The following is a 23555-nucleotide window of genomic DNA, read 5'->3' as shown; positions in this document are numbered from 1 at the left end:
TAATCTACTGCCCTTTAATACTGACCCTGGCAATAATTAATGTGTTTATGTCACTAGAGTTTTGACTTTTCCAATGTTTTCTATAAAGGGACTTGTACGGTATGAAGTCTCCCATGTCTCCTTTTGTTCACTTAGCACGATGGATTTGAAATTTATCTACATTGTTTGGGAGCCAATAGTTCACTCATTTCTATTGCTGAGTAATATCCCACAGTATTCATATGAGAAGACTTGTCACAGATTTGACCAGGAGCACTTTCAAGCTGACTGTGTGGCATGTTAATAAGTCCTCTCATTCTTCCATCAATTCCTTGCTTTCTGGCACAACAAGACGCTTTAAGCTTATCTAACACTTCCCCTGAATCAGCTCAATATTTTAACCTAATATTTAACCCTAAATTTTAACTTAAAATTTTCTTAGAGATTTTTTTTGAATCTTGCAAATTTTATGTATTCAGGAATAAATACCTTGAGAGTCATAGGTAGCCTTGAAATCTCAGGGTGAGATTTATTGTTTTGATTTCATTTTTAATATACTCTATCCAGAATTTACAAGACAGACACTTTTCTTTGTTATTTTTCTCTCTGTGGAAATTTTCAATTAATTTAAGTCATGCCTCTTATTATTAAAGTAGTCACACATATATTAGTAAATGTTTAGCAATGATTGGGAAGACAAGGGACCCCTGATTTATAGTTAATGTGTCCTTATGTAGTGAAAATACTTCAACCATGGCATATTAAAAGCCACCAATGGGAAGCCAACCAGCTTGCAAAATTTAATAACTAACTTTCACAAGCAAGTACAAGACTTGCTATCTTGGCTGTGTGTGGGTAAGACTGAAGATGTCTATTCTGTTCAATTCTATGACATAGATCAGTACCTTCCTTGCTACAAGCAGAAACTCTTGGTCACGGAGTCCTCTACATGAATTCAGAGCATATGGAAGTTTCAGTATTCATTTCATGGATTGGTTTATTTTGCTTTGTTCTTAGCCTCAGAATTTTTTTTACCTCTTTTGATGTAAAAGTGTGTGTGTGTGTGTGTGTGTGTGTATGTATTCCCATATCTCCCAATACTAGATATTTTATACCTGGTGGATCTCAGGATTAATACCTAGAAATGGGTATCTCTAAGTAACTTTCTCACAAGATGCTAATCCATAGTACTCATAATTAGACATCTTAGGCAACAATTTTAAAAGATCTTATTTACCAACTGGGAACACATGGGAGTATCTATTAAAAATGCTCTCTTCTGTGTACCTTGTCAGTTGATTATTTACAGAATGAAAACATTTGAATTTTTCCTCAGGCCCCAAATAAAAGCACTTCAATATATTGACTATTATTATGCATGACTGAGTTTATGATGCACTCTACATCTTGTGTGAATGAATATTTTTCAAACTTTGTCTAAAGTCCCATTAATTTGTTTCAGGAACCCTTCAAGGGACAAAAAGGATTGAATAGGGGGCTTGTTCCAGCTTCCAATTTGTGTTTGATTTATAAATCTTCAACTTCAGTAAAAGATTTTACTGGAAGGCCAGTTTCACTGCTATTAAAAATGTGAAATCCTTCTTTTTCATTTTGTATGCCATCTCTAAAGACTCAGAAATGTAGCTTATAGTAGAAATGAGGGCATTTTACAATGCAGTTGAGTTCCCTTTAATGGGTCTGTGTTTATTCAGCCTGTCTATGTTCACTTACACCAGCTCTTTCCAACCAGACAATACTGAGATGAGAAAAGCTGGTCAATACTGTGTCGCACATGGGATGAAATATTTCTGGGGCCTAGAATGTTTAAAAAATTTGTATGTCTGCTGTGGAAAATTTGCTTCCCTACAAACCTTTTTTTTTTTAATTGGCTCAGAAACATTAGAATATTTCATTTTCCTTCTTACCATTACTGGAATCTCTTTCAAACAGAGAAATTCTCAAAGGGAAGCCAACATTAAAGGAAGCCATTAACACAGTAGAAAGGGAGAAAAGAGAAATCCACAAATGGCCTCCTAGAAAGAAAAGAAATGATCAAGTGCCTTTCAGTGGCATAAGTAGGCACTTCTCTCTGAAGTATCTGCAGAATGTGTGTGTGTGTGTGTGTGTGTGTGTGTTTCAAGACTTCAGTGTTTGATCTTTCACATGAAGTCAAGTGCACAATTTAAAAATGGGACTTGGATCTGTGAGTTAAACCAAAGCCCTGGCTATCTTGTCTCCACAGCATATCTGGAAGCCCCGTGTAGTCTTAGCATAATTGAGGAGAAATAAGATCTTGTAATGTTCTCTCTTTGCCTGACCTTTCTCCACTCTTACTATTTTCAAACTTTCCAGGATTTTTATAGTGCTTCTTTTTTCTTTCTCAAATGTTTCACACAACTAATATGTTACTTACACCAAGACTTAAGTCCTTTTACTTATTCAGCATCATCTTTTCCTCACTTAATAAGAGTGAGGAAAATTATGCAGGAGGGACCAAACCCACTTGGAGAAAGAGAAATAAATATACATGTTGTGAGTTTGGAAAAACTGTAGCTTTGATGAATTTGTGTTTGCTACAAAGTGTGGGTGTGTGGAAAACTATCATCACTGGAAAAATGGAAAGATTCTTTTAACATTTTTAGTATATTAATATTGGTCAATGACTAATCCCCCCATCATGTCTAGGTACCAAAACAGAAACCTGCTCATCATTGCCTTCTCCATTTTCCTTTCTTCCAGCCTTGTATTAGTCAAGAGTCTATAGAGAAAAAAATCAGTAGGATATATGATTTGATATATTTATACACACACACTCACGTATGATTATGAAGACCAACAAAACCCCTGGTGTGCAGTTGGCAAGCTGGTTACACTGTACAGCCAGTGATATAGTTCCAGTTTGAATATAGGAGAAGATGATATCTTAAAGACAGATATAGAGTGTGAATTCAACCCCCCTCCACCTTTTTTTGTTGTATTTAATCCCTCTGCAAGTTAGATTGTTGCCCACTTTCCCTAGGGGAGGCAATCTATCTTACTCAGTCTACCAATTCAAACACTAATCTCATCCAGAAACCCTCTCATAGATACGCTTAGAAATAACATTTAACCAAATATCTGGGAATTACAAGGCCCAGTCAAGTTGACACAAAAAATTAACCACAAGCATCTTATCAGTCACCAAGTCCTGTGCACTCTGCATTCAAATATCTCTAATCTATCTTCTGTTCTCCTTCATGACTCCTCTCTGAGTTCAGTGCCATTCTCCCTCCCTCTAGCTTCCTAGATGATATCATTGCTTTCATTTTGCTAATTTTCTCCAAGGCATGTTATAGACCATAACATGGTACTGTGACAAGAGCCCTTGTCTAAGACTCATAAAACTTGTGAGTTGTTAGACCCTGTGTCTGTTTCTCAACCTTTCCCAGCCCCTAGGTTTCATTTAAGAAGTAATTTATATGAAAACATTTTGTAAATTGTGGGGAACTATGTAAATATAAGAATGATATGTTACTGTATATAGGTTATTTTCTTTCTTTTTAAAAAAATAAATTTATTTATTTATTTTAATTATGTATATATGACAGCAGAATACATTTTGATTCATTGTACACAATTGTAGCACAGTGTTTCATTTTTCTAATTGTACCTGGTGCAGCGTCACACCACATACGCAGTCAGTCATACGTGTACCTAGGGTAATAATGTCTATCACATTCCACCATATTTCCTGCCCCTGTATCCCCTCTCTTCCCCTTCCTCTACAATCAAAGCTCCTGAATTTTTTCCAATCTCACCCCCCCCCCATTATGGATGAGCATCCATTTATCAGAGAAAGCATTCGGCCTTTGGTTTTTTGGGATTAGTTTACTTTGCTTAGCACAATATTCTCCAACTCCATTCATTTACCTGCAAATGCCATAATTTTATTCTCTTTTAATGCTGAGTAATACTCCTTTGTGTATATATACCACAGTTTCTTTATCCATTCATCTATTGAACAGCATCTAGGTTACTTCCACAGTTTAACTATTATGAATTGAACTGCTATAAACATTAATGTGGCTGCATTACTATAGTATGCTGATTTTAAGCCCTTTGGGTATGATCAAAGAGTGGGATAGCTGGGTCAAATTATGGTTCCATTTCAAGTTTTCTAAGGAATCTCCATACTGCTTTTCAGAGTGGTTGCACTAATTTACAGTCCCATCAGCAATGTCTGAGTGGGTCTTTCCCGCACATCTTTGTCAACACTTATTGTTGTTTGTATTCTTGATAACTGCCATTCTGACTGGAATGAGATAAAATAAAGTAGTTTTGATTTGCATTTCTCTAATTGTTGGAGATGTTGAACATTTTTTCATATATATGTTGATCGATTGTATATCTTCTGAAAAGTGTCTGTTCAGCTCCTTAGCCTATTTATTGATTGGGTTGCTTGTTTTATGGTGTTAAGTTTTTTGAGTTCTTTATATATGCTGGAGATTGGTGCTTTATCGGATATGCATGTGGCAAAATTTGCTCCCAAGATGTAGGCTCTCTGTTCACCTCATTGATTGTTTCTTTTGCTGAGAAGAAGGTTTTTAGTTTGAATCCATCCCATTTATTGATTCTTGATTTTATTTCTTACGCTTTAGGAGTCTTTTTAAGGAAGTCAGACCTAATCCAATGTGATGAAGATTTGGGCCTACTTTTTCCTCTATTAGGCTCAGGATCTCTGGTCTAATTCCTAAGTCTTTGATCCACTTTGAGTTGAGTTTTGTGCAGGGTGAGAGACAGGGGTTCATTTTCATTTTGATGCAAATGAATTTCCAATTCTCTCAGAACCATTTGTTGAAGAAACTATCTTTTCTCCAATGTATGTATTCGCATCCTTTGTCTAGTATGAGATAACTGTATTTATGTGTCTCTGTGTCTTCTATTCTGTACCATTGGTGTACAAGTCTATTTTGGTACCCATACCATGCTGTTTTTGTTACTATAGCTTTTAAAAAAAAAAAAAACAAAAAAAACTTTTATTTTATTTATTTATATGCGGTGATGAGATTCAAATCCAGAGCCCCACACATGCCAGGCAAGCGGTCCACCACTGAAGCACAACTCCAGCCCCTGTTAATATAGCTTTGTCATATAGATTCATACAAATCTAGTATTGTGATGCCTCTTGCTTCAGTTTTCTTGCTAAGGATTGCTTTGGCTATTCTGGGTCTCTTCTTTTTTCAATTGAATTTCATGATTGGTTTTTCTAGTTCTGTAAGGAATGACATTGAGATTTTAATTGGAATTGCATTGAATCTGTATAGTGCTTTGGGTAGTATGGCCATTTTGACAATATTAATTTTGCCTATCCAAGAGCATGGGAGATCTTTCCATCTTCTAAGGTCTTCTTCAATTTCTTTCTTTAGTGTTCTGTTGTTTTCATTGCAGAGGTCTTTCACCTCTTGTGTTAAGTTGATTCCCTAAGGTTTTTTTTGTTTTTTGTGTTTTTTTTAAGGATATTGTGAATGGGGTAGTTTTCAGAGGATTCATCATTTATGTAAAGAAATGCATTTGATTTATGCATACTGATTTTATATCTTGCTACTTTGCTTACTTCGTTTATTTATTTATTAATTCTAGAAGTTTTCTGGTGGAATTTTTTGGATTCTCTAACTAAAGAATCATGTTGTCAGCAAATAATGATAGTTTTGAGTTCTTTTCCTATTCATGTCCCTTTAGTTTCTTTCATTTGTCTAATTGTTTTGGCTAGAGTTTCAAGAACTGTGTAGAATAGAAGTGGTGACAGACAGCAAAAATATTTTGTTGCAATTTTTAGAGGGAATGCTTCCAATTTGTTTCTATTTAGAATGATGTTGGCCTTGGGCTTAGCATAAATAGTTTTTACAATATTGAGGTATATTCCTACTATCCCTAGTTTTTCTAGTGTTTTGAACATGAAAGTGTGCTATATTTTTTTAAAAATGCTTTCTCTGCATCAATTGATATAATCATATGATTCTTATCTTTAAGTCTATTGATGTAATGAATTATATTTATTGATTTCCGTATGTTGAACCAACCTTGCATCTCTGGAATGAAGCCCACTTGATCAGGTGCACTATATTTTTAAATATGTTTTTCTATGTGATTTGTGAGAATTTTATTGATAATTTTTGCATCAATGTTCATCAAAGATATTGGTCTGAATTTATTTTTCCTTGATATGTCTCTGCCTGGTTTTGGTATCAGGATGATATTAGCTTCATAGAATGAGTTTGGAAGGGTTACCTCCTTTTCTATTTTATGGAATAATTTGAAGAGTTTTAGCATTACTTCTTTTAGGCCTTGTAGAACTCAGTTGTGCATCCATCTTGTCCCAGGATTTTCTTGGCTGTTAGGCTTTTGATGGTGTCTTCTCTTTCCTTCCTTAAATTGATCTGTTTAAATTGTGTATGTCCTCTTGACTGAGTTTGGTTGATCATATGCCTCTAGAAATTTGTTGGTGTCTTAATTGGAGTATAAATTTTGAAAAATTTGTATTCTATATCTCAATAGGGTCTGTTGTGATATTTTCTTTTTTATTATGAATTTTACTAATTTGAATTTTCTGTCTCCTTTTTGTGAGGGTGGTTAAGAGTTTGTAAATTTTATTTGCTCTTTAAAAGAACCAGATTTTTGTTTTGTCAATTTTTTGAGTTGATTTTAATTATTTCCTGTCTTCTACTACTTTTGGTCTTGGTTTGTTCCTCTTTTTCTAGGGCTTTGAAATGTAGAATCAGGTCATTTTTTTTGTTGACTTTTTTTTTTCTTTTAAGGAATGAACTCCATGCAATGAACTTTCCTCTTAGCACTGCCTTCATAGTGTTTCATAGATTTTGATAGGTTGTATCAGAATTCTTATTTACCTCCAAGAATTTTTTAATCTCCTCCCTGATGTCTGTTATCCATGTGTTGAAATAGCATATTGTTTAGTTTCCAGGTGTTGGAGTAGCTTCTATTTTTTTATTTTATCATTGATTTCTAATTTCATTCCATTATGGTCATATAGAATGCAGGGTAGTATCTCTCTCTCTCTCTCTTTTTTGTATTTGATAAGACTTGCTTTGTGGTCTATTTTGGTCTATTATGGTCTATTTTGGAGAAGGATCCATGTGCTACTGAGTAGAAAGTGTTTTCTCTCTTTGCTGGTCTGTTATGTCTAAATTATTGATTGTATTATTGAGTTCTATAGTTTCTTTAATTAGTTTTGTTTGAAAGACCTATCCAGTGGTAAGAAACGTGTATTAAAGTCATCCAGTATTATTGTGTTGTGGTTTATTTGGTTCTTGTATTTGAGAAGGGTTTTTTTGATATACATAGATTCCCCCATTGTTTGGGGCATAGATACCTATGATTGTTTTGTCTTGCTGACGTATGTGTCCTTTACACAGTATGAAATATCCTTCTTTATCCTTTTTCACTAGCTTTGGTTTGAAGTCCACTTTATCTGATATGAAGATGGAAACCCCTGCTTGTTTACGTTGTCCATGTGTGTAGTACGTTTTTTCCCACCCTTTTACCTTCAGTCTCTGGAAGTCTTTTCCTGTGAGATGAGTCTCTTGAAGGCAATATATTGTTGGGCCTTTTAAAAAATCCAACCTGTCAATCTATGTCTTTTAATTGATGAGCTTAGGCCATTCATATTCAGGGTTATTATTGAAATATCATTCAATAATGATATTTCATTAAAACAAATCAAGTTAAAAACCAAAAATAAACCAAAATTTTGGTTTATTTTTGGTTTTTAACTTGATTTGGTTTCTCCTTTGATTGGCCTTTTCCTTAGTGTAGTTCCTTCCTTTGATAATTTTCATTGTTGTTTTTCATTTCCTTCTCCTGGAATGTTTTGCTGAGAATGTTCTGTAGTGCAGACTTTCTCACTATACATTTTAAAATTTTTTGTTTATCATGAAATTTTTTTTTATTTTGTCATCAAATTTGAAGCTTAATTTTGCTGGATATAGGATTCTTAGTTGGCATCCATTTTCTTTCAGAGCTTGATATATATTGTTCCATGATATCCTGGCTTTGAGGGTATAGATTGAAAAATCTGCTGATATATGAATTGGTCTCCCCCCATATGTGATCTGATTCCGCTGTCTTGTGGACTTTAAGATTCTATTCTTATTCTGTATGCTAGGCATTTTCATTATAATGTGCCTTGGTGTAGATCTGTTGTAATTTTGTACATTTGGTGTCCTGTAAGCCTCTTGTATTTTATTTTCCAATTCATTCTTCATGTTTGGGAGATTTTCTGATATTATTTCATTGAAGAGATTGTACATTACTTTGGTTTGAATCTCTGTGCCTTCCTTTAGCCCAATAAATCTTAGATTTGGTCTTTTGATGCTGTCCCATAATTCTTGGATGCTCTGTTCATGATTTCTTACCATCTTCACTGTGTGGTTAACTTTATTTTCAAGATTGTATATTTTGTCTTCATTAGCTGACATTCTTTCTTCCAAGTGATTTAGTCTGTTGGTGATGCTTTCTATAGAGTTTTTTAAAAATTTCATTTATTGTTTCCTTCATTTCAAATATTTCTTTTTTTTTTCCCCAGAATATCTCTTTCTTGAAGTAATGTTTTACCACCTGTATTTTCTCCCTTATCTCTTCTTTGGAGTGATAAATTTTGCCTATTTTTGCTCACTTAGGTCATTCTTCCATTTGTAGATCATTTTAATTATGGACATCCTGAACTCCTTCTCTGACATTTCATCAACTGTACTATCCATGGATTTTATTATTTTAGTATCTTGGTTTGTTTGGAGCACTTTCCTCCCTGTTTTTCATGTTTTCTATGTGTCTCCCTTTCTTGCAGTGCAGATCTGAGGTATTATAGTAGTTTCTCTGTAGAGTCCAGAGTGGTGTTCCATTATAAATGCTACTGTGACTAAAGGTGGTAGTGGCAATAGAGGAGCTAACTCAAGATAGCAGTGGGGGTGTCCCAAGATGGCTGCAACCACTTTCAGAGATGGGGCTGAAAGGGTGAATTGCCTGTTTGGAGATGCAGCTGTCTCCAGGCCCTGTCTGTTCTCCCAAGGTGGAGGCAACTGTATAAGGAGGGATATGTTGATGGCTTCAGTGTCCCAAGATTGGGGTGGGTTAGATCTGGGGTCCTGTGTGGGTCTGCCAGATGGTGGGGGTGGTCCTGGGCCTAACCTTGGCCTTGGGTCCCATGTAGGTTGGTGGAGGTGATCCTATGCCTGGGTCTGGGCTTGGTCCTGGGCTAGTACACAGTGGGTCTATCAGTTGGCAGGGGCAGTTGTAGTATATTTCCTGTTCTCTATACAGGAAATCTGAAAGTACCTAAACATCTTTTTGGATACAGAATTTGAGTCTTCTCATTCTGTCTTCAAGAGATAGGGATACACATTTAATTGTCTTAAGGACATCAGCACGACTGACAGTCTAGATTTTATTTATTCATTAAAGAAAAAAAAGTATGGAAATATGCTAAGCACCTGATTTTAGTAGTATTTTTTTAATATTTATTTTTTAGATATAGATGGACACAATGTCTTTATTTTACTTTATGTGATGCTGAGGATTGAACCCAGGGCCTCACACACGTTAGGCAAGCACTCTACCTCCGAGCCACAACCTGAACTCTAAGGAATACTCTAAGGAAATAGTAGGGCATGGTGATTAAGAAGAAGATTAAGAAATCTCAGAGGCAGATTTCTTTGCTTCAATCCAGCTGTGTGATTTTGGGTTAGTCTAATAACTTCCAGTTTTTGGTTTCTTTAAGTTTTTAAGTAGAAATAATATTTCCTTAGAGTTGTTATTAAGATTAAATGAGCCCAGGCATATGTAACAGTTATGAATATTAAACCCAAAACTAGGAATGTAAGAAATAGAATTTTATTTTAATAACTCAATTTAGTTTATTTTAATGCCTCCTACCTCACCTGGTTATTGTGAAAATTAACTTCAATCTTCCACAGATTGCCCCTCTTCTCTCAGAGCTGTTCCAGCTGCTAGAACAGTGCCATTATTAGAAATATAATGGGAGTTGTACATGCAACTTTAAGTTCTCTAGAAGCCACATTTTAAAAACTTAAAAGCACATGAATTTAATTTTAATAATATTCTATTTAATGCATTATATTCTAATATTATCATTCCAACATGTAATCAATATAAAATATTAAAAGGATATTTTACATTAATTACAGTGCATTGTTGAAACCTGGTATACAGTCACAACACATCTTGATTCAAACTAGTTATGGTTCAAGTACACAGTAGCACGCATGGCTCATGGATAACATATTGGACAATGAAGTTCCAGACATTAAGGTAACAGCATATTTGGCAATGAAGGAAAGGAGATGTGGGATCACACTGGTTACTGCAGAAAAAACCCATTCCCCTGGCCTGCATTTCTCCTTCTGCTTTGATATTTTAATTAGATGAAGTGAAAGGAAAGAGGAGATATAAGGAAAAGCAAATATTATTATCTGAAAATATCATCTTATACTTTTTACTTCAGTGCCTTGTATTCTGTACAAAGATAAGCAACTAATAAATGTTAACAATCACTCTTACTATTATAACTAAGCACCTTTGTCATATTATCATATTCTTCATTTGAGCTCCATTTCCTCATTAATATATTCCTCTAGACCTGTATGCATGACTTTCAGAATAAGATACAGAGGTCTTAATCTTGGATAACTCTGTCAGCATGAAATTTCTTTGTTAGAGGAAACAACCAGAAAAAAAAAGAAACAATTTTACTTGGGCAATAAGTCATTGTTTATTAAAAAAGTAAAGACATTGAAAAATAGTACCCCTTACAAGTATGTTTCTAAATACCTTCCAGAGCTCACTTTCAGAGGTTATTCTGAGCTATTGTAAAATACACAGGAGAATTGGAATAGAATCCATTTGACCTTTGAAACCCAGATCTCACATTGTATTTGTCATTTGTATCTTTGCCTTTCACATAGTTCCTTTGTGGATCTTTAAATCAAGGAGAAGAAAATAAATCAATTACATGTAAAGCTATTAGAAGCCCCTAAAGGCATGTCTGGCTCATGGAAAGTGCCCAATATTAATCAAGGACTTTTTAGACATTACTTTTTTTTAATTACTAAAATGATACTCTGGAGTATTATTAAAATCTCTATTTTATAGACAAGAAAAACAAGGCTCAGGAAGAGCAAATCGATAGCTCAAGGACACACAGATGATAGTAAGAGGGGGAGATGGTGTTCAAAACCCAGGCAGCTTAATTCCAAAGCCCAACTTCTCCACCATCGGGCTTCATACTTGCCCTGGGCTCTGTGATCTTGATTGTAAGAAGTGGAGAGCTCTTAACTCAACCCACTCAGTGACTCTAAGTAGCAGGTATATTTGCTTTGATTGATGAAATTCTTACTTGACAAATGTGACTTGTTTGCTGAGTGTACTCTTTTAAAACATAGCTTTATATATACCACCATTACCTGGCATCTATATTATCTCTATTGTCTATACCTACATTGATATTGATATCTTTGTTTTTCTTTGCTCATGAAAAATTCAGAAAACTCAACCTGATTTCCACTTAAAGTAGTAATAACAAAATCATTCTGATTAGCCCTTTTTTACAATGGAATAGCAGACAGCGGGAAAATCAGCAAACTTTTTCTATTTCTTTGAAGAACGACATTGGAATTTTAATAGGAATTGCATTAAATCTGTATAGTGTATTTGGTATTGTGGCCTTTTTGACAATATTAGTTCTACCTATCCAAGAACATGAAAATGTTTCTATCTTCTAAGATATTCTTCAATTTCTTTCCTTAGTATTCTGTAGTTTTTATTGTAGATGTCTTTAACTTCTTTTGTTAGATTGATTTCCAAGTTTATTTTTTTTACTCTATTGTGAATGGGATAGTTTTCCTAATTTATCTTTCAGCTGATTCATTGTTGGTGTATATGAACACAATTTATTTATGGATGTTAATTTTTTATCTTGCTACTTTGCTGAATTCTTCTATGAGTTATAGAATTTTTTTATTGTGGAGTTTTTTTGGGTCTTCTAAATATAGGAGCATGTCCTTGGCAAACGAAGGCCCAAAACAGTCAAAACAATCCTTATAGAGAAAAGTAAAACAAGAGGCATTACAATACCTGACCTTAAATTATACCAAAGAGCTATGGTAATAAAAACAGCATGCTATTGACACCAAAACAGGCATGCATACCAAGAGAATAGAAGACACAGAGACAAACCCATACAAATACAGTTACCTTATACAAGACAAAGGTGCCAAAAACATATATTGGATAAAAGATAGCCTCTTCAACGAATGGTGCTGGGAAAACTGGAAATGCACATGTAGTAAAATAAAATTTAACCCCTAACTCTCACTCTGCACAAAATTCAACTCAAAGTGGATCAAGGACATAGGCATTAGACCAGAGACCCTGCACCAACTAGAAGAAAATATAGATCCAACACTCCAATGTGTCATTTTAGGAACTGACTTCCTTAAGAAGACTCATAAGCACAAGAAGTAAAATTTAAAAATCAACAATTGTAATGATATCAAACTAAAAATCTTCTTCACAGCAAAGGAAATGATCAAGAACATGAAGAGAGAATCTACAGAATGGGAGAAAATCTTTGCCACTTGCACCTCAGATAAGGCATTAGTTTCCAAGATATACAAAGAACTCAAAAGGCTTAACACCAAAAAAAAAAAAAAAAACAAAAAAAACAAAACCAATAACCCGGTAAATAAATGGGTAACAGAATTAAACAGACTCTTCTCAAAAGAAGAAATAAGAATGGTTAACAAATATATGAAAAAATCTTCAACATCCCTAGCAATTAGAGAAATGCAAATTAAAACTACACTGAGATCTCATCTCACTCCAACCAGAATGGCAATTATCAAGGATACAATTAACAATAAATGGTTGGTAAGGATGTGGAGAAAACAGTACATTCATACATTGTTGGAGGAACTGCAAATTAGTGCAACCACTCTGGAAAGCTTTATGGAGATTCCTTTAAAAAGTGGGAATGGAACCACCATTTGACCCATTGTCCCACTCTGCAGTATATACATAAAGGATTTAAAATTAGCATACTACAGTGATGCAGCCACATCAATGTTTATAGCAGCACAATTCATAATAGCTTAGCTATGGAACAAATTTAAGTGCCAATCAACAGATAAATGGATAAAAAATTGTGGTATATATACACAATGAAATATTACCTAGCCATAAAGAGGAATGACTTTATGACATATGCTGGTAAATAAATGAATCTAGAGACTATCATGCTAAGTGAAATAACCAAAGGTCGAATGTTTTTTTCTGATATGTGGATGCTAACTTATAACAAGGGGGTAGAAGAATAGAAGTTCAGTGAATTAGACAAAGAGAATGAAGGCAGGGGGGTTTGAAATTGGAAAGACAGTGGCATCAATCTGACATAACTTTCCTATGTACACATATAAATATACCACGGTGAATCTCAATATTGTGTACATCCACAAGACTTGGATCCTAATTAGAATAAGATATATTCCATGCTTATATAAATATATCAAAATAGATTCTACTGTCATGTATTACTAAAAAGAAGAAATAAAAAAAAGAAATAAGCCAAACTCAGAGAAAAAAAAAAAAGAAAAAGAAAACCAGCAAGCTGCAGACACTCACAAGCATACGGATGAATTGCTCAAACAAAAGTTGTGTAAAAGAAACCAGTCAGAATAATATCAATGGTATGATTCTGTTTATTTATGAAAAAAAAAAAAACCTAAACTATTGTACTTAGGGATATATATGTTTAGATGGGAAAATAGTAAAGAAAATTCAGAACTTGAGTATTAGGCAAGTCCTGGATGTGATTCTCCTCACAAGAGGATGTCACTACTGCGAAGAGGTACAAAGTGGAAGGATGGCTAATGAATGGTGATTTTCCATGACTTTGGTAATGCTTATGTAGCCATTTGCTTTGTAATGGTTTATTAAGATGATAATTTTTTCTCTATGTGTGTTAACAATTAAAATGTTTGATAAGTCTGGAAAGTGTGACAACTATTAGGTAGCAAAGAAGCCTACAATAGTGATGACATCACCACCATATAGTGATGAATAATTCGAAAATACAAATTTGGTCTCTCAGTTGTGGTTGGGTGAGGGAAATGCCTACATCAGAAGCACCAAGGGAACTTTTGAAGATGCAAGTCCTCATGACTCCTCCCTCCTGGGTTTTCATTTATTCATTCAACATTGTTTGCTGAGTACCTGCTATGTGCAAGTCCCTGTAGTGGCGAGGATACTGCAGAAAATAAAACAGACAAATCCCTACTCTTTTGGAGCTTTCAGTCCGACAGGGCTACAGAAGGACACAGAAATCAAATAGATCACTATGTGGAGTCTTAATAGGGAAACAAGTGGCCTTTCTTATTCTTGAGTTTTCCTCAGTCCACACTTTTAGAAAAGCTTATATATGAGAGATGTTAGAATTTAAAGGAAAGTAGTTTCTATCATATCACAGAAAATCCAAAAAAGTTCATAGAAATTAAAAGTTTTAGGACAATGCAAATCAAAAGAAGAAAGACATCTTGGAACATATGCTTCCTCTTCTAATTGTCCTTCAAACCTTCAGATCCTACCATCCTCTATCCTTAATCTTTTGAGATTTAAAATTATCTACCCTCACTATTATCATCCTATGTGTATATGTGAAGTTTATTTTTCCCTCTTAGCACAAATGGGACTTTGTAAGAAGTGATTCTTTAAAGATGTAGTAAAAAAACTTCCCTGGTTTTATTTTAATTAGTTTCCATTACTTAGCTTGAAATTTCCATTACTTAGCAACTGAAATTTCATTCCCAGGATCCAAGAACTTCTTACATTTTAAGTAATTCTATTAACTATAACAAAGGAATCTAAGTGACATTCAAACAAATAGAATTATATCAACAAAAATCCACAAAGTTATAAGAACACTTTGTTTTAAAATGTCTCATTCTCTGTAAAGAACCTCCTTCATATAAAATGGTAGACCTGAATGGAGCATAGATCCCAGGACCCAAATGATAGTGAAGAACATAGGATCTTACCTGAAGACTCCACATAGTGATCTATTTGATTTCTGCGTCCTACTGGAATATCTGAGACTAAACCCCACTCAGTTTTCATTCCTTCCTAATGTACATACAAAAATCTCTGGCATGATGATGTTTGCATTATCATGTGTGTGTGTATTGAGGGGAAGGTGGAAGGCAGGTCATGAATAAAATATAAAAGTAGGTTATCTAGGAAATTAGAACACAATAATTGATAAAAAATAAAGCAGACTGTGGAGTGGGGGGTATGGAATTAGAATTTGATATTAGAAATTAGATTTAATGTTTTACATACACTGGTTAGAAAAGCCTTCAAGGTGAAACAAAATAAAAATGAAACTTACATTTTTGAGCAGATTCAGATTTATAAAATTATTGCAAAGATAGTGCAGAGGATTCCCATATAACCCAAGCCCAATTTTTCCTATTCTTAACAGCTTAAATTAGTATGGTACATTTGTCACAATTAATGAATTAATGTTGGCATACTATTGTTAGCTAAAGTCAATATTTTATCCAGATGTCTTCAGTATTTTTCCTAGTATCCTTTGTCTTTTCTAGGATTCTATCCAAGATACCATATTCCTTTTAATAGTCCTTTTTCCTTAGCCTACTCTAGCTTTTAACAGTTTCTTAGACTTTCCTTATTTTTTATTATCTTGACATGCTGTAGAACTCTTCATCATTAGGATTTGTGTATGCTTTCTTCATGAGTAGACACAGGTTTTATGTTTTGGGAAGGAAGACCACAGAGGTAACCATACTAATCATGTCATACCAAGGGCACATGCTATTAGTAGACTTATCACTGTTGGTGTTCACCTTGGTCACAAATAAGACAATCTTTATGTATACTACCAAGTCTTTGTCCCTCTTTCACTTTCTTTCTTCATTTTCCTTCTCTTATGGCATTAAGAAAATTAGATGAGAAATATGGGCAAAGAGAAGTCTTTCAAGAGAAGATCATTTTAAACTGCATCAGAAAACTGAAAAGAAGTATGTAATTTATGTAAATTTGTACACACAAATGAACAGAATTATGACTGGGGTAAAAGGTTTCCGATTTTTATTCCTGAGTGGAATTCACATTTATTTTCCTGGGTCCTGCAAATAACTAATGGTAGGATTAAGAGTTTAAGATTTAAAAAGAAAATTAAATTTTCAATGTTGAAATCTAGGGACTATTTAAAGTTGATGATACATCATTCAATCCAACAAGAGTGAAATGGATCCTTTCCTAGGAGTTAGCCAAAGGCTTTTCCAACTGACTCTGTAAATGTCAGCCTGAGTCAGTCTGATGCTCCTATTTCCTTTTTCCATCACAAATATACTTCCATGGGCACTTCACTTTATTGTCTTTCATATTCATAATGAAACTTGAGTGAGTTTCTAAATGTTTTTTTTTTTAAGCTAAATTAAGCTTCTTTTGTGCTCTTCATATGTCATTGTGTGTTAGTCAGCTTTTAATCCCTGTGACTAAAATACCCAATAAGAGCAATTTAGAGGAAAAAAAGATTTATTTTAGCTATCAGTTTCAGAGGATTCAGTCTATAGCTATCTGGCTCCAAAGCAGAAACATCATGGCAGAAGAATGTGGTAGAAGAACGTGTCTCAACTCATGGCAGCCAGGAAGCAGAGAGAAAGAAAAGGAGAACAAAGAGGAAGTGGCCAGGGACAGATGTATTCCTCAAGGCCATGCCCCCAGGGACCTACTTCCTCCAGCCATGCCCCACCTGCTACAGTTACCTACCAGCAGTCCATTCAAATTGTTAACTCATCATATGGTCAATCCATGACAAAGTTAGAAGTGATATAATCATTTCACCTCTGAGCATCACTGCATTGCCTAACACCTATGTTTTGGGGGACATTACAAATCTGAAACATAAGAGTTGTTCATAATAAATTTGGAAATTAGAGTGCTCTCCACATATTACAAGGATCTATTTACATTGAATTGCAATTTTCTCAAGTGGTCATAATCATAAAATAATATTTTGGCAGGAGAATATAAAAAATATATAAATAGGTATATGGACTTAATATAGGAGCATAATTGTACGTGATTGAATCTAGTGTCACAATAAACATTCATGTAATGCACCCATCATCTTGGCAATGTTAAAAACTCGTATGTATTTTACTTCTTTCACTAGTTAGACTCCTGATAGAGTTTGCTCAGGGTCATAACATCCTAGAATAGAAAGGGGCTTTAAAAGGTAGGATGGCCTATTGGTGGGAATGTAAATTAGTATAGTTACTATGGAAAACAATATGGATGTTCCTTAAAAATTAAAAACAGAACTACCACATGATCCAGCAGACCAACTACTGGCTATATACCCAAAGGAAAAGAAATCAGTATATTACAGAGACATTTGCATTCCTATGTTCATTGTAGCATTAGCCAAGAAAATGATCTTAAGTGTCCATCAACTGAGGTACATGGATAAAGAAAATGTGGTACATATATACAGTGGAATACTATGCATCCATAAAAGAATAAAATCTTGTCATTTACCACAACATGGAAGGAACTACAGCTCATTATGTTCAGAGAAATAAACCAGGTACAGAAAAGGCAACTACAGTATGATCCAATCGTATGTAGAATATATAGAAAAAGTTGATCTCATAGAAGTTGAGACTAGAGTGGTGATTACCAGAGGCCAATAAAAGTAGGGGAGAGAGAGGATGGGGAAAGGTTGATTTACAGGTATTAAGTTATAGTTAAGAGAAATAAGTTCTGGTGTTCTAGTGCATAGTAGGGTGACTATAGATACTGATGATGTACTGTATATATATTTTGAAAGATAGAAAAGGTATTTTTATTTATCATCAAGAAATGATAAATGAGGAGACAGATACATTTAATCTGATTTGAATATTACATAATGTATACATCTGTCAAAATACACAATTTTTATGTACCACTTAAAAAAAGGCAGTGTAGCCAGGTGTGGTGACACACACTTGTAATCCCAGTGGCTCAGAAAGCTGAGGCAGGAGAATTATAAGTTCAAAGACAGCCTCAGCAATTTAGCAAGGCCCTAAGCAATGTATCAAGATCCTGTCTCAAAAAAAAAAAATTAGAGGGCTGGGTAATGGCTCTCAGTGGTTAAGCACTCCCAGGATCAACTCCTGGTACAAAAAAAAAAAAAAAAAAAAGAAGAAGAAGAGGAAGAAGTGTGGCTTAATGGAAACCAGAGAAAAGCCAGAAACTTCCTCTGCCTCTAATGGAGGGAAGTGGAATGACCTGGATTTGGGAGCTACAGGGTCTGTATATAAGATGAGGGAATATACCAGATGGTTGCTGAAGTCTTACCCTACTTCTACATTCTTTTGTTCCAGAGTATCAAGTTCACCTACCCTAAAAATCACAAACCATCCATAAAGTGTTTTTTCTATAAAGATTTCTGGGCACATGGTCTTAGAAATTCCCTGTACATCACTAAATTATCTCCTTTTATTGGGAAATTAATTGTTCATTATGGCAATGATATCAACACAAATGTGGAATTCAATTTGGCTTGTGCCTGTGAAGGTATTTATCCATTCAGAGTGATATTTTTTTAAATAAATATTTACCTTATTTATTCCCACTCACAGTGAAAATCAAATGAAAAAAATCAGCTTCCCGAATTCTTTTTGTTAACTAATTTGATTGTTTGCATTATTTGAAAACTTGAACATCATGTGGAATTGCCTCTGGGCGTATAATTTCCCTTGCAGCTAACAAAAATTCACAGACTATTCTAAGATGGGCACACTCATAGTTACTCATTTGAGAAAATAGAGTTGTGCATTTGTGCACCTCATAGGAAAACACCCACATGTACAAAGACTGTGTTTTTACCAAGACCTGAAATGAGAAAATAAAAGAACTAGAATACCTTCTTCCCACCTCCACCCTAACCACACCTTCCTGCCCTAAGCCTATTGCCCAAACCTGGCTGAGCCCCAATGTAAGCCTTTTTGAAATTTGAAAAGATGTTGCGAGGAAAAGGCAAGTGAAAGAATACGGTCAGTAAGAGAAACTTGTGAAAAATAAATGAAAAGCAGGAAATTCAGTAGAGTGGAGCTTTCTGTGCTGAATTTCTGTCATTTGGACCTGGAAGAAAGCAATTAAGGCCTCACGAATAACTAGAATTTTGCTTATTCTCATATTTCTTGTGTTATGTTGAAAATATGCATGAAGATTGAACAATTCAACTGAATTAGATAAGTGGGGTCATTTTAAAGACTTTGAATAATTTTTTACCTCTTTAACAACCAATGGTAGTTCAAGAAATTCAATGATATTCTTTGCTTTGATTATTTTTGCTTGGACCTCTTGAAACATTAACTAATTCAACTTGATTGTTCTCTCCTTATACATCTCAGAACGTGCTAGATCTCTACAGAAAAACCAATAGTTCACTTCCATAGTGGCCTCTCTTGGAACTATCTTACTGTTTCCTCCCCTTCCCACTGTCTCCTTGGACTTTGAGAGTTTAAGTTTACTGAGCCACTTCAGCTCTTATATCTGCCTTGACATCAGGCAGTCTGCCGAGTTCTTTAAAAAATCAGGTAAGTTGACAAACAGAACTATGAAAGAACCAATGAATAGGAAATTAAGGTTGGGTCTAAAGAAAAATACTTTGTCAGGAAGCAGTCAATTTGGACTCAGTCACATGATGGGACTGTGTAGACAGTCAGGAGATGCTAATCTGGAAGCTGGGAATTGGGAATATGCTCTATAGATTCAGAAATCAAGCTAAATAGAATTTTATAGACCTAGATCCAAGCCAGTTGTTGCTTTAATATTAAGGCCAAAAATTTGTTGGTCTGAATGGGTCAATCAACTTATTTTGCATCTATTAAGAATCTGTGAAGCAGAAATTGGAGCTGATTATTTGGCTTCAGTCACCTTTAAGCAGATTGGCACAATAATTAAAATTTCAAAACCATTGCTTGGTTTGCAACTGCATTTAATCCCTTGATATAAATATGGCTCATTTTTTTTCTTTTTTTTCATTCTGAAAAGTAAAGGAAAGTCTAGACAAGGAAGACTTGTAGCTTGCAGAAAAGCACGTATTCCTAGGGCGTTTACATTACTAATCAAGCTGCAATTTCTGCAAGAGCAAAGGGGGCCATCTATTACATTGACATGTACAAACAATTTGGTTTATTAAATCTGACCTGAGCCAAAATATTTGTCATATAAGAGCAGCTTTGTTAGTGAAAGTCAAGCGAAATTTCACCAGCATCAGCATTGATTCACTTCTCATACAGTGACTAAATTAATGAGTATCTCTGCCCCTTACAAAGAATTAAAGAAAGATTGCAACATTTGAGAAACATTTCAGTTGAAAATTACTGGAAGAGAAATGGGATTTGATATCATTACAACAAAGATTTATTGAATACATATAATACTTAACACATTGTAGTGGCAACAAGCATCTGAAGTAAAAGATTAGCTTCCTTCAAATAATGTGTGGGAGATATAGTCACCTATGTGAAGTTTTGAAATAAGGTATTAAATCAATAGGTATTAAACATATACTTATATGTATAATATATATACATATATGTTTTGTATAAATATATATGCTGAGCCCATTGAGTAAGGCCTGTGGGATTCCTCTGGGTGAGGCCTAATTAGGTTAATCAATTGGCAGAATGGAAAAAGTATTTCAGTCTGTGTTCTAAGAAAAATGATTATAGGATGAGTCTACTCTTTTCATGATATTAGAGCAGTAGCTTTCTACAGGGTTTTAGCTTATAGGTTTTAGGTACTGAGTTGTCCTTTGACCTAGGCATAAATAAGCCACACTGATTTTAGGCTTAGACCATTTGAACAACTGGAAGTTTCTACATTGAAACAGAAGGCTTCTATTTAAAAAATACACAATTATTTTGGAAGTATTGCTCTTGTTAGGAAACAACATGTCATGTGATATTCTCTAACTGGACTCTGTCTTGTGGTAGTTTGAAATTTCCATCTATGGCAAAAAAAAAGACTTAGTATGAGAAGAAAATGAGGAGGAGGAAGAAAGGAGAAAGAGGGAAGGAGGAGAAAAAGGGAGAAGAGGAGGAGAAAAAATGGGAGTCATCCCCATTTTTCAAGTTCTTAAAGTAATTGAATTTGGTGTATGAGATAGAAATATGTGTCAGAGATGACTGCCATTTTTGGGGTGACTGGTGGACAGAATTATCAACCAAGATAGGAAACCCCAGAGAAGGAGCAGATTTTTTCAGTAAGATAATGAAGTTGAATTTAAATAATCACAGAGGTTTTCGAGAAGAGATAACATGAGTTTGGTACTTAGGGGTAAAGTCAAGTTTGGGACATAAAGTACTGACTTATTTGCATAAAATAATAATTACATTATGATAGGAAACAACATTTTGATAGGAAACAACATGTCATGTGTTACATCTAACAGTAGAATGCGCTTGAAGAGAGGAAATCACAGAATAGAGAAAGTATAGGAATCTTGTTTCTATTTTGCTAAGAAAAATATATATTATTTAAACATTTTCTGAAAATAAACATAGAAAGGATTTGGATATTAAAAATTTGAAGTATAAAAAACTTTATTGTGAATGCAACATTAAGGGCAGTACAGACTATCTCTAAGCTTTGGAAATCTTCAGCATGTCAGCATTGATGTTTTACCACAAAATGTCCCTCGGAGCTTATATCAGGATAAGAAAAATGGACACTAAACAAACTGATCAAAATGATGGGATTTCTTATCACATATATTTTTGTTTTCCTTATAGGTTATTAGGACATTCAAAATCATCTATGCCCTAATCCAGGAGCCAAATATGTATATAGCATCTCCAGTAACCAACTGCATAAATAATTGAAAATTGGAGGTTTACCCTAACATTCTAAGTTGAAAAATGGACAGAGTATATTGAAACTAAGAACTATGACAGAGAGAGAGAGAGAGAGAGAGAGTGAGAGAGAGAGAGAGAGAGAGAGAGAGAACTCTTTCTTCTCAGTTCTTTATTATTCCACATTTAAAAGCACTTAAGCTGTTCTTATATAATACCCTTCACATTTTTTAAATTAATAGGACTTCAAACAGTTGGATTATCCTATAGTATAGTCAGATCATGTTTTTGAAAACAATGATGTGAAGCTTTTTAAATCTAGGATGTTTCTACATTTTAAACTTACATATCATGGAATAGATGAACTCTAGATAGGGCAGAGGGGTTGGAGGGGAAGGGAGGGGACATGGGGTTATTAATGATGGTGGAATGTGGTGATCATTATTATTCAAAGTACAGGTATGAAGACATGAATTGGTGTGAATATACTTTGTATACAACCAGAGATATGAAAAATTGCATCCTAAAAAAGAATTATAATGCATTCTGCTGTTATATATATATATATATATATATATATATATATATATATATATATGATTCAGAACACTAAAGATGGAAGAGACTATAAAGATTACTCACTCAATTCATCCCTCTCATTTTACTGGTTAGAAAATGCAGACCCCTACCCTAAACAGTTAAACAAGGTGCCAAAGATGATCCAGAGTCTGAATAATCCAGTTCTCTTTACCTTGACCCTAGGGCTCTCTGCCCTACAACATGCTACCTGCCCTCCATGAGGACCAGTTTCCCTTCTTCCCAAATCACTTCACTATACATGGAGATTAGTCTTTGCTTTCTCTTTACTCTAAATCTTAAAAATAAAATAAAAACACTAACCCAGGAGCCAGATATGTATATAGCATCTCCAGTAACTAATTGCATAAATAATTGAAATTTGGAGGTTTACCCTAACAATAAGTTGAAAAATGGACAGAGTACATTGAAACTAAGAACTATGACAGAGAGAGAGAAAAAAAAAAGAACTCTTCCTATTGAGCTCTTTACTTTTCCACATTTAAAACCACTTAAGCTGTTCTTATACATGATGACATTTTTTTCCGGTTATGCTGAGGATTGAACCCAGGCATGCTTTACCACTGAGCTACTTTTTTATTTTGTATTTTGAGTCAGGGTCTCACTAAGTTGTGATCAAACTTGTGATCCTCCTGCCTCAGTCTCCTGAGTTGCTGAGATTATAGGCATGTACCACTGTATCCATTCAAAATAACAATTTAAAACTGAAGCCAAGGATTATTTTGCCAGTAATTATTTGAGCTGATTTGACTGATGGGTGCAATGGTGCATGCCTGTAATCCCATCAGCTCAGGAGGCCAAGGCAGGAGGATTGTGAATTTAAAGCCAGTCTCAGCAAAAGTGTGGCACTAAGCAAATCAGTAAGACCTGTCTCTAAATAAAATACAAAATAAGGCTGGAGATATGGCTCAGTGGTTGAGTGCCCCTGAGTTTAATCCCTGATAAATCCCCCCTGAACCCTGCCAAAAAATAAAGAAGGCCAGGAAAAATAAAATAATCAAATCATTGTGTTTCTAACACATCCTAAAATTAACAGGAGGTTAA

This window comes from Marmota monax, unplaced genomic scaffold (assembly GCF_021218885.2).
Source record: "Marmota monax isolate L192 unplaced genomic scaffold, Marmota_monax_Labrador192_F-V1.1 WCK01_AAM20220418_F8-fsc00033, whole genome shotgun sequence".
Lineage (NCBI taxonomy): Eukaryota > Metazoa > Chordata > Mammalia > Rodentia > Sciuridae > Marmota > Marmota monax.
Note: the sequence above shows the minus strand (reverse complement) of the source record.